Below are 9,895 nucleotides of genomic sequence, written 5' to 3' on the forward strand. Positions count from 1 at the left end.
CTCCCTTAAATGCATGAGTTGAAGGCAAGCATGAACTCTGCATGCATCCCTGTTAGGCGCTGTAACGCTTTTTGCGCTTCGGCTTGAACAGGATGCGAGGGTGTGCCCAAGAAACTAGCCCACCTCACGGGGCAAATTATATAAAAAAATATCCCTTCCCCTCCTCTCCCACACCTTTCCCTCTCACCTTCCCCTCCCCTTATCTCCTTCCCCTTCTCCCCCTTCCCCATCCTCCCCTCCCTCTGTTCCCCTCTTCCCCCCCTCCCACACCTTCCCCCGACACAGTAAACAAAATATGAGCGAGAAATAAAGAAAAGCTTCACATCAATACTGGAAACAAGATTTATTAGTTAATAGTTAGTCCCAGAGGTCAGAGTGCTATATAAAGGTTATGTAGGTGTGGAGGTCACGTGTGTAGAGGTCATGTGCGTAGAGGTCACGTGTAGAGGTCATGTGTGTGGAGGTCACGTGTGTAGAGGTAGTGTAGAGGTCATATGTGTAGAGGTCATTTGCGCAGAGGTCTTGTGTGGAGGTCACGTATGTAGAGGTCATGTGCATAGAGGTTATGTGCGTAGAGGTCTTGTGTGGAGGTCATGTGCGTTTAGGTGATGTGTGTAGAGGCCACATTTGTAGAGGTCATATATGGAGGTCACGTGTTGTAGAGATCATGTATGTAGAGGTCACGTGTGTAGAGGTCATATGTGGAGGTCATTGTCTGTAGAGGTCATCTGTGTAGAGGTCACGTGTGTAGAGGTCATATGTGTCGAGGTCATGTGCGTAGAGGTCATATGTGGAGGTCATATGTGTGGAGGTCACGTGTAGAGGTCATATGTGTAGGGGTCACGTGTGTAGAGGAGGTCACGTGTGTAGATTTTCACGTGTGTAAGGTCATATGTGTAGGGATCATATGTGGAGGTCATGTCTGGAGGTCATATGTGTGTGGAGGTCATAATATGTATAGAGGTCATATGCTTTGGCTTTCTGCCTCATTTACACACAATTGCAGTGTTTCAATTGTTTCTCTTACTATTGACAACACAACATGCAGTACATATATTGTTTCTCACTTGTGACCTTTTTTTCATTTTTGTATTTCTTTATTATTATTATTATTATTATTATTATTATTATTATTATTATTATTATTATTATTATTATTATTATTATTATTATTATTATTATTATTATTATTATTATTATTATTACATTTTCGGCCCCCAGGCCCTGATGTGGGTCAGTGACCTGTGCCCGGGTGAGCTAATCCCAGTAAAAAAAGTGGACCTCATGTGTGTAGAGGTCATATGTGGTGGTCGTATATGGAGGTCATGTGTGGAGGTCATATGTGGAGGTCACATATGTAGAGGTCACGTGTGTAGAGGTTACATGTGTAAAGGTCACAAGTGTAGATCATGTGTGTTCCATAGTGTTCCAAGATGGTAGTGTTCCATAGTGTTGCACAGTGTTCCTCGCCACAAGGTCTCCTCACAGAAAAACTCCCAATTATCCCCCCTCTCCCCGCACGCTGTCTCATATAAGGAGGTTGACACACACACTGGGGCAGGAGGCATCAAGCACCGGTGTGTGAGCTGGTGTACTGTACCGCCTTCATCTAGGGTCTAATGGTTGGCTTTGTTTAATTCTCTTTTGTCTGGGGGTTTCTTTGGGTCTTTGTGGGGTGGGGGGGCAGTGTGTGGGGAGAGGGGGTGTGTGGGGGGAGAGAGGGGTGTGAGGTGTGTGGGGGAGGGACATGTTATTAGTGAAACCTGGCTTGATATGTCCGTAGACTTTAGGGGGAAGTGAAGTGTGGTCCTCTCTCTCTCTCTCTCTCTCTCTCAAAATGATTCCTTCATATATCAACATTAACTAAGTTTGTCTTTCCAGGTGGGTGAACTGTGTAGAGCTGGATACAGAGAAAGTCGGTTAGTACAGGTATATGTGTCACTATTATGTATCCCGGTAGATGTGTCACCATTACTTCCAGGTAGACGTGTCACCAGTATGTGTCCCAACCTAACTTACCCATCCAAACCAAATCAAACTTTTTTTTTTCACCAGATTTATTCACTCATAGATTTCATTATTAAATTAAGACCAATATGGCCAAATAATGTTTTAAATATAACTAAATATACCAAAAATAGTCATGGAAATACTGGAAAACATTCGGCCATTTTTCTCTTTCGTAAATATTTGTGTTTACGGCCGAGTATTATTTGTTCAGACCCTCCAAGAAGGCTTTTCCATTAGGCAAATCTTCCAAACTGTCTCAACCATGGTCTTACCTACCCTACCATGGTGTGTGCGTGTGTGTGTGTGTGTGTGTGTGTGTGTGTGTGTGTGTGTGTGTGTGTGTGTGTGCGTGTGTGCGTGTGCGTGTGCGTGTGTGCGTGTGTGTGTGTGCGTGCGTGTGTGTGTGTGTGCGTGTGTGTGTGTGCGTGTGTGTGTGTGTGCGTGTGTGTGTGTGCGTGTGTGTGATATATTCTATGTATATTAGTGTTTGGAGGTGATAAATGTATAAATGTATATGTATGTATGTTTATAGGTGTACATGATATATATATATGTGTGTGTATACATGTGTGGGGTGGTGTATATCCTTATGTATGACCGATTGACTGTTTAATATATACATTATTATTATTATTCTCCATGTTACTTTTTCTTGTGTTTGTTCTCTATTCATATGTAAATAAGAGAGGGAAGAAGAGGGGAGAAGTGAAGAGAATATGATAGAGGGAATTAGAGAGTTAGAAGATGTCTCTCTCTCTCTCTCTCTCTCTCTCTCTCTCTCTCTCTCTCTCTCTCCCATAGTGTTCCCTCACCCCGTGTGTCGTAAGTTCATCAATAAAGGTGATGTGATGTTGTATGTTGATAAAAATTAAGAGAGATGATAGTGAGTCTTAAGCTGTGGTCACACTAGAGTTTCTACCCTGAATAAATCCACCGTATCGTTGATTTGTCGTCGAACTCCTCAAGTTGTCTATAGCGACAACTTATTTGTTGTTGAAAGTGGGACTATACAGAGTGTCTGTAAATCCACGGTAGGTTGGGTTGACATGTGCGATAGAGTCTGTTGTATTAATAAAATTTACACCGTTAAAATGGACAAAATAAAACAAGTCTATTTACTCACAAAACACAAGCAAAAATGTTATAATAAATAAATAATAAGAAGAATACATCACGATGGGACTTTCATTTGACTCTAGAGTACTTGCCTCACTTTAGTAAGCAAACTTCGCCTGGACGCTACAAACGTTTCTTTTTCGTCTTGGTCTTCTTTAACAGGACCAAACATCTCATTAAAGCAGTTAATGCTGCCATAGAAACATAGAACTGAGCTCAAACTAGCCCCACGAGCTGGGCGCATAACCAATGGTTCCTTCCACCAGTGTGACCAGTGTCCGGATCAACCGTTGACTTATTGCCTGTGGATGAAATGCTATCGTGGATTTATTGCACGAAAGACTCTAGTGTGACCCTAGCTTTAGTCTGAGAGGGGTGGGGGTGTCAGGGTGAAGGGTGTCAAGTGGGCACAGGTATAAATTACTTTACCTGGTGCCCCGACTCGTGTGTCCTCGAGGGGTTGGTGACATTATCTACCTCCATGAACACTTCGCAAAAGGTGTGCCAAGGACTCAGTAACATGATGATTATAAAGACGGCGACGGTGACGTAGTGAAACCAGAGACACCTTCTGCAGTGTTGCTCCTGCTTCACCTGTCACCGTCTAGCTCCCAGGGCGGCGGGGTCCTTCATGGTCTCCTCCTCAGTACCCTGGCTCTATGGCTCTCCTCTCCTGCGCCGCCTCCAGTAACCTCTCCTGGTCCTCCCCCACCTGTGTGCTTTTTCGGTATAGTGCCACCAGCCCCCTTCAATCCTGCTACCACCAGCCCCACTACTACCAGGCTAGCTACCACCAGCCCCTTCAGCCCTGCCACCACCATCCCTGCCACCACCATCCCTACCACCACCATCCCTACTACCACCATCCCCACCAGCCTGCCACCAGCCCCCCACCACCACCAGCCACCAGCCCTTCAGCCACCACCATCCACCACCATCCCTACTACCACCATCCCTGCCACCACCAGCCCGCCACCACCAGCCCCGCCACCAGCCCCTGCCACCACCATCCCTGCCACCACCATCCCTACCACCCACCATCCCTACCACCACCAGCCCACCACCACCACCACCAGCCCCACCACCACCAGCCCCACCACCACCAGCCCCCACCACCACCAGCCCCTTCCCTGCCACCCACCCCACCCCACCCTTACCCCAGCCCCACACCCCACCACCACACCACCACCCACCACCACCAGCCCCGCCACCACCTGCCCACCAGCCCCACCATCACCAGCCCCAACCACCAGCCCACCACCACCACCCCAGCCCCACCATCACCAGCCCCGCCACCACCAGCCAGCCCCACCACCACCAGCCCCACCCACCACCAGCCCCACAGCCCCCACCACCCACCACCCCCCACCACCACCAGCCCCACCACCACCAGCCGCCCCACCCCCACGCCACCACCCCCCCCACCACCACCCAGCCCCCACCACTACCACCACCAGCTGCCCACCCCCACCACCACCACCAGCCCCCACCACACCACCAGCCCCCACCACCACCACCAGCCCCCCACTAGCCCGCCCAGCACCAGCCCCGCCACCACCAGCCCCCACCACCACCAGCCCCACCACCACCAGCCCCGCCACCACCAGCCCCGCCACCACCAGCCACCATCACCAGCCCCCACCATCACCAGCCCACCACCACCAGCCCCTTCAGCCCCACCATCACCAGCCCCACCATCCAGCCCACCACCACCAGCCCACCACCACCAGCCACACCACCACCAGCGCCACCACCAGCCCTGCCACCACCAGCCCACCACCACACCAGCCTCACACCACCAGCCCCACCACCACCCCCTACCACCCCCACACCACCCTACCACCACCAGCCCACCACCACCAGCCCCACCACCACCAGCCCCACCACCACCACCAGCTCCCCCACACACACACTAATAAGTTGAGTGAGACTTAGTGTGTTATTTCACCTGTATCCCACCTGTCAGTTTATGTTAGACAGCTTCCTTCCTTCCTTCCTTCCTTCATTCCTTCCTGCATCCCTCCTTCCCGCCCTGCCTTCTTGTTTTGGAACCGTATAACCATCTCTCTCTCTCTCTCTCTCTCTCTCTCTCTCTCTCTCTCTCTCTCTCTCATGTTCCCGTACAGATGAGTGACTCGGTAGTGGGTCTCACACAGGTGTATCTTTCAATCTATTGGATGTGTGTGTGTGTGTGTGTGTGTGTGTGTGTGTGTGTGGGGTAGGTCTGTGTATGTGGGAGTTGTGTGTGTTTTGGGGGAGGTGTGAGTGTGTTATTTGAGGGGAGGTGTGTGTGTGTGTGTGTGTGTGTGTGTTGGGAGGCTATGTTAATATGTATGGAGGTGTGGGAATGAGACAGACAGACAGAGACAGAGAGCAGACGCACCTTGAAGGCCTCAGGTATAACAGCAGCAGCAGCGGGGTGACAGGTGAACACAGGCTCTGGCAGGTATTCTTGACAGGTGAGTCTCGTGTGATGTGAGAAGCTTTGTTACGTTGCTGCTTACCTGCCCGAAGGCTGAGGGTGGGGGAAAGGGTAGGGGAGATACAGGGAGGAAAGGTAAGGTGAAAGTGCGGGGAAGGTGGGTGGGGAGGAGGTTGGGGAGGGAAAGATAGTGGAGGGAGGGAGAGGGAATGTGGGGAGAGAATGGGGGGCGGAAGAGGATAGGGGGAGAGGAAGAATGAGGGAGAGAATGAAGAGGTAGAGAGGAGGGAGAAGGTGTGACAGTAGGAAGGAAGGGGAGAGGCCGAGTATGGGAGAGGGAGGGAAGGAAGGGGGAGGAAGAAGGAGAAAGGGGAGATACATATATACAAGAAGACAAGGAAAGAAGAAGAATCAGAGAAATAAAATGGTAGAGAGCACGAAATGAGATAGTTCAGGCAGACAAATTGACAGACACACGTAGTAACAGACAGACAGACAGACAAACACATACGTAGCTACAGAGATACAGACAGGCATTATCATCATCCTGGTCCATCCCATCATTATACTCACTTAAAACAGACAGATAAATGAGACAGATTGACGGATATCTATATACAGTACATCTCGGCTGTAAACATAAACACAGTCGCCATCTTTAAAACACCCAAACTATAAACACAGCCGCCATCTTTAAAACACCCAAACATAAACACAGCCGCCATCTTTAAAACACCCAAACATAAACACAGCCGCCATCTTTAAAACACCCAAACATAAACACAGCGCCATCTTTTAAAACACCAAAGCATAAACACAGCCGCCATCTTTAAAACACCCAAACATAAACACAGTCGCCATCTTTAAAACACAAACATAAACACAGTATCTTTAAAACACCCAAACATAAACACAGCCGTCATCTTTAAACACCCAAACATAAACACAGCCGCCATCTTTAAAACACCCAAACATAAACACAGCCGCCATCTTTAAAACACCCAAACATAAACACAGCCGCCATCTTTAAAACACCCAAACATAAACACAGTCGCCATCTTTAAAACACCCAACATAAAACACAGCCGCCATCTTTAAAACCCCCAAACATAAACACAGCCGCATCTTTAAAACACACCCAAACCTAAACACAGCCGCCATCTTTAAAAGCTTAACATAAACACGCCGCCATCTTTAAAACACCCAAACATAAACACAGTCGCCATCTTTAAAACACCCAAACATAAACACAGCCGCCATCTTTAAAACACCCAAACATAAACACAGTCGCCATCTTTAAAAACACTCAAACATAAACACAGCGCCATCTTTAAAACCCCCAAACATAAACACAGCCGCCATCTTTAAAACACCCAAACCTAAACACAGCCGCCATCTTTAAGCACCCAAACATAAACACAGCCGCCATCTTTAAAACACCCAAACCTAAACACAGCCGTATCTTTAAAACACCCAAACATAAACACAGCCTGTCTTTAAACACCCAAACATAAACACATGCGCCATCTTTAAAACACTCAAACATAAACACAGCTGCCATCTTTAAAACACCCAGACCTAAACACAGCCGCCATCTTTAAAGCACCCAAACATAAACACGCGCCATCTTTAAAACACCCAAACATAAACACAGCCGCCATCTTTAAAACACCCAAAACCTAAACACAGCCTGTCTTTAAAACACCCAAACATAAACACAGCCTTTGACAAAACACCCAAACATAAACACAGCCGCCATCTTTAAAACACCCAAAACATAAACACAGCCGCCATCTTTAAAACACCCAAACATAAACAGGCCATCTTTAAAACACCCAAACATAAAACACATCTTTAAACACCTAACATAAACACAGCCGCCATCTTTAAAACACCCAACATAGCAGCCGCCATCTTTAAACACATAACACGCGCCATCTTTAAAAACACTAATATAAACGCCGCCATCTTTAAGGACAGTTTATGGGTTGTATGTCGTAGCGAGGGTCTAGGCAGAGTAATAACGGACGTGTTATTACTGGGTGCTTGGTGAAATACTTCCGTGTGTTTATACCGACTGTCCGTGATCTCATATCCGTGTTATTTGCCTCTCTCTCTCTCTCTCTCTCTCTCTCTCTCTCTCTCTCTCTCAGTGGTCGTTCCTTTATACCATATTGGGCTTGTGGCATTAATACTCTGTTGGACTTGTGGGCCATTAATACTCTGTTGGACTCGTGGGCCATTAATACTCTGTTGGACTTGTAGGCTATAATCCTCTGTTGGACTTGTGGGCCATTAATACTCTGTTGGACTTGTGGGCCATTAATACTCTGTTGGACTTGTGGGCCATTAATACTCTGTTGAACTTGTGGGCCATTAATACTCTGATGGACTTGCGGGCCATTAATACTCTGTTGGACTTGTGGGCCATTAATACTCTGTTGGACGTGGGCCATTAATACTCTGATGGACTTGCGGGCCATTAATATGTTTGGACTTGCGGGCCATTAATACTCTGTTGGACTTGTGGGCCATTAATACTCTGTTGGACTTGTGGGCCATTAATACTCTGTTGGACTTGTGGGCCATTAATACTCTGTTAGACTTGTGGGCCATTAATACTCTGATGGACTTGCGGGCCATTAATACTCTGTTGGACTTGGGGCCATTATACTCTGTTGGACTTGTGGGCCATTAATACTCTGTTGGACTTGTGGGCCATTAATACTCTGTTGGACTTGTGGGCCATTAATACTCTGTTAGACTTGTGGGCCATTAATACTCTGTTGAACTTGTGGGCCATTAATACTCTGTTGAACTTGTGGGCCATTAATACTCCGTTGGACTTGTGGCCTTCTTGTAGACTTGTGGGCCATTAATACTCTGTTGGACTTGTGGGCCATTTACTCTGTTGGACTTGTGGGCCATTAATACTCTGTTGGACTTGTGGACCATTAATACTATGTTGGACTTGTGGGCCTAATACTCTGTTGGACTCGTGGGCCATTAATACTCTGTTGGACTTGTGGGCCATTAATACTTGTTGAACTTGTGGGATACTCTGATGGACTTGAGGCCATTAATACTCTGTTGGACTTGCGGGCCATTAATACTCTGTTGGACTTGTGGGCCATTAATACTCTGATGGACTTGCGGGCCATTAATACTCTGTTGGACTTGGGCCATTAATACTCTGTTGGACTTGTGGGCCATTAATATGTTGAACTTGTGGGCCATTAATACTCTGATGGACTTGCGGGCCATTAATACTCTGTTGGACTTGGGCCATTAATACTCTGTTGGACTTGTGGGCCATTATCTGATGGACTTGCGGGCCATTAATACTCTGTTGGACTTGCGGGCCATTAACTCTTGTTGGACTTGTGGGCCATTAATACTCTGTTGGACTTGTGGGCCATTAATACTCTGTTGGACTTGTGGGCCATTAATACTCTGTTAGACTTGTGGGCCATTAATACTCTGATGGACTTGCGGGCCATTAATACTCTGTTGGACTTGCGGGCCATATACTCTGTTGGACTTGTGGGCCATTAATACTCTGTTGGACTTGTGGGCCATTAATACTCTGTTTGGACTTGTGGGCCATTAATACTCTGTTAGACTTGTGGGCCATTAATACTCTTGTTGAACTTGTGGGCCATTAATACTCTGTTGAACTTGTGGGCTATTACCTGTTGGACTTGTGGGATATTGCTTACTCTGTTGGACTTGTGGGCCATTAATACTCTGTTGGACTTGTGGGCCATTAATATCTTTGGACTTGTGGACCATTAATACTATGTTGGACTTGTGGGCCATTAATACTCTGTTGGACTCGTGGGCCTAATACTCTGTTGGACTTGTGGGCCATTAATATCTGTTGAACTTGTGGGCCATTAATACTCTGATGGACTTGCGGGCCATTTACTCTTGGACTTGGGCCATTAATACTCTGTTGGACTTGTGGCATTAATACTCTGATGGACTTGCGGGCCATTAATACTCTGTTGGACTTGCGGGCCATTAATACTCTGTTGGACTTGTGGGCCATTATTCTGTTGGACTTGTGGGCCATTAATACTCTGTTGGACTTATGGGCCATTAATACTCTGTGTTAGACTTGTGGGCCATTAATACTCTGATGGACTTGTGGGCCATTAATACTCTGTTGGACTTGTGGGCCATTAATACTCTGTTGGACTTGTGGGCCATTAATACCTGTTGGACTTGTGGGCCATTAATACTCTGTTGGACTTGTGGGCCATTAATACTCTGTTAGACTTGTGGGCCATTAATACTCTGTTGAACTTGTGGGCCATTAATACTCTTGTGAACTTGTGGGCCATT

Source organism: Homarus americanus, unplaced genomic scaffold (assembly GCF_018991925.1).
Source record: "Homarus americanus isolate GMGI-L3 unplaced genomic scaffold, GMGI_Hamer_2.0 scaffold12733, whole genome shotgun sequence".
Taxonomy (NCBI): domain Eukaryota; kingdom Metazoa; phylum Arthropoda; class Malacostraca; order Decapoda; family Nephropidae; genus Homarus; species Homarus americanus.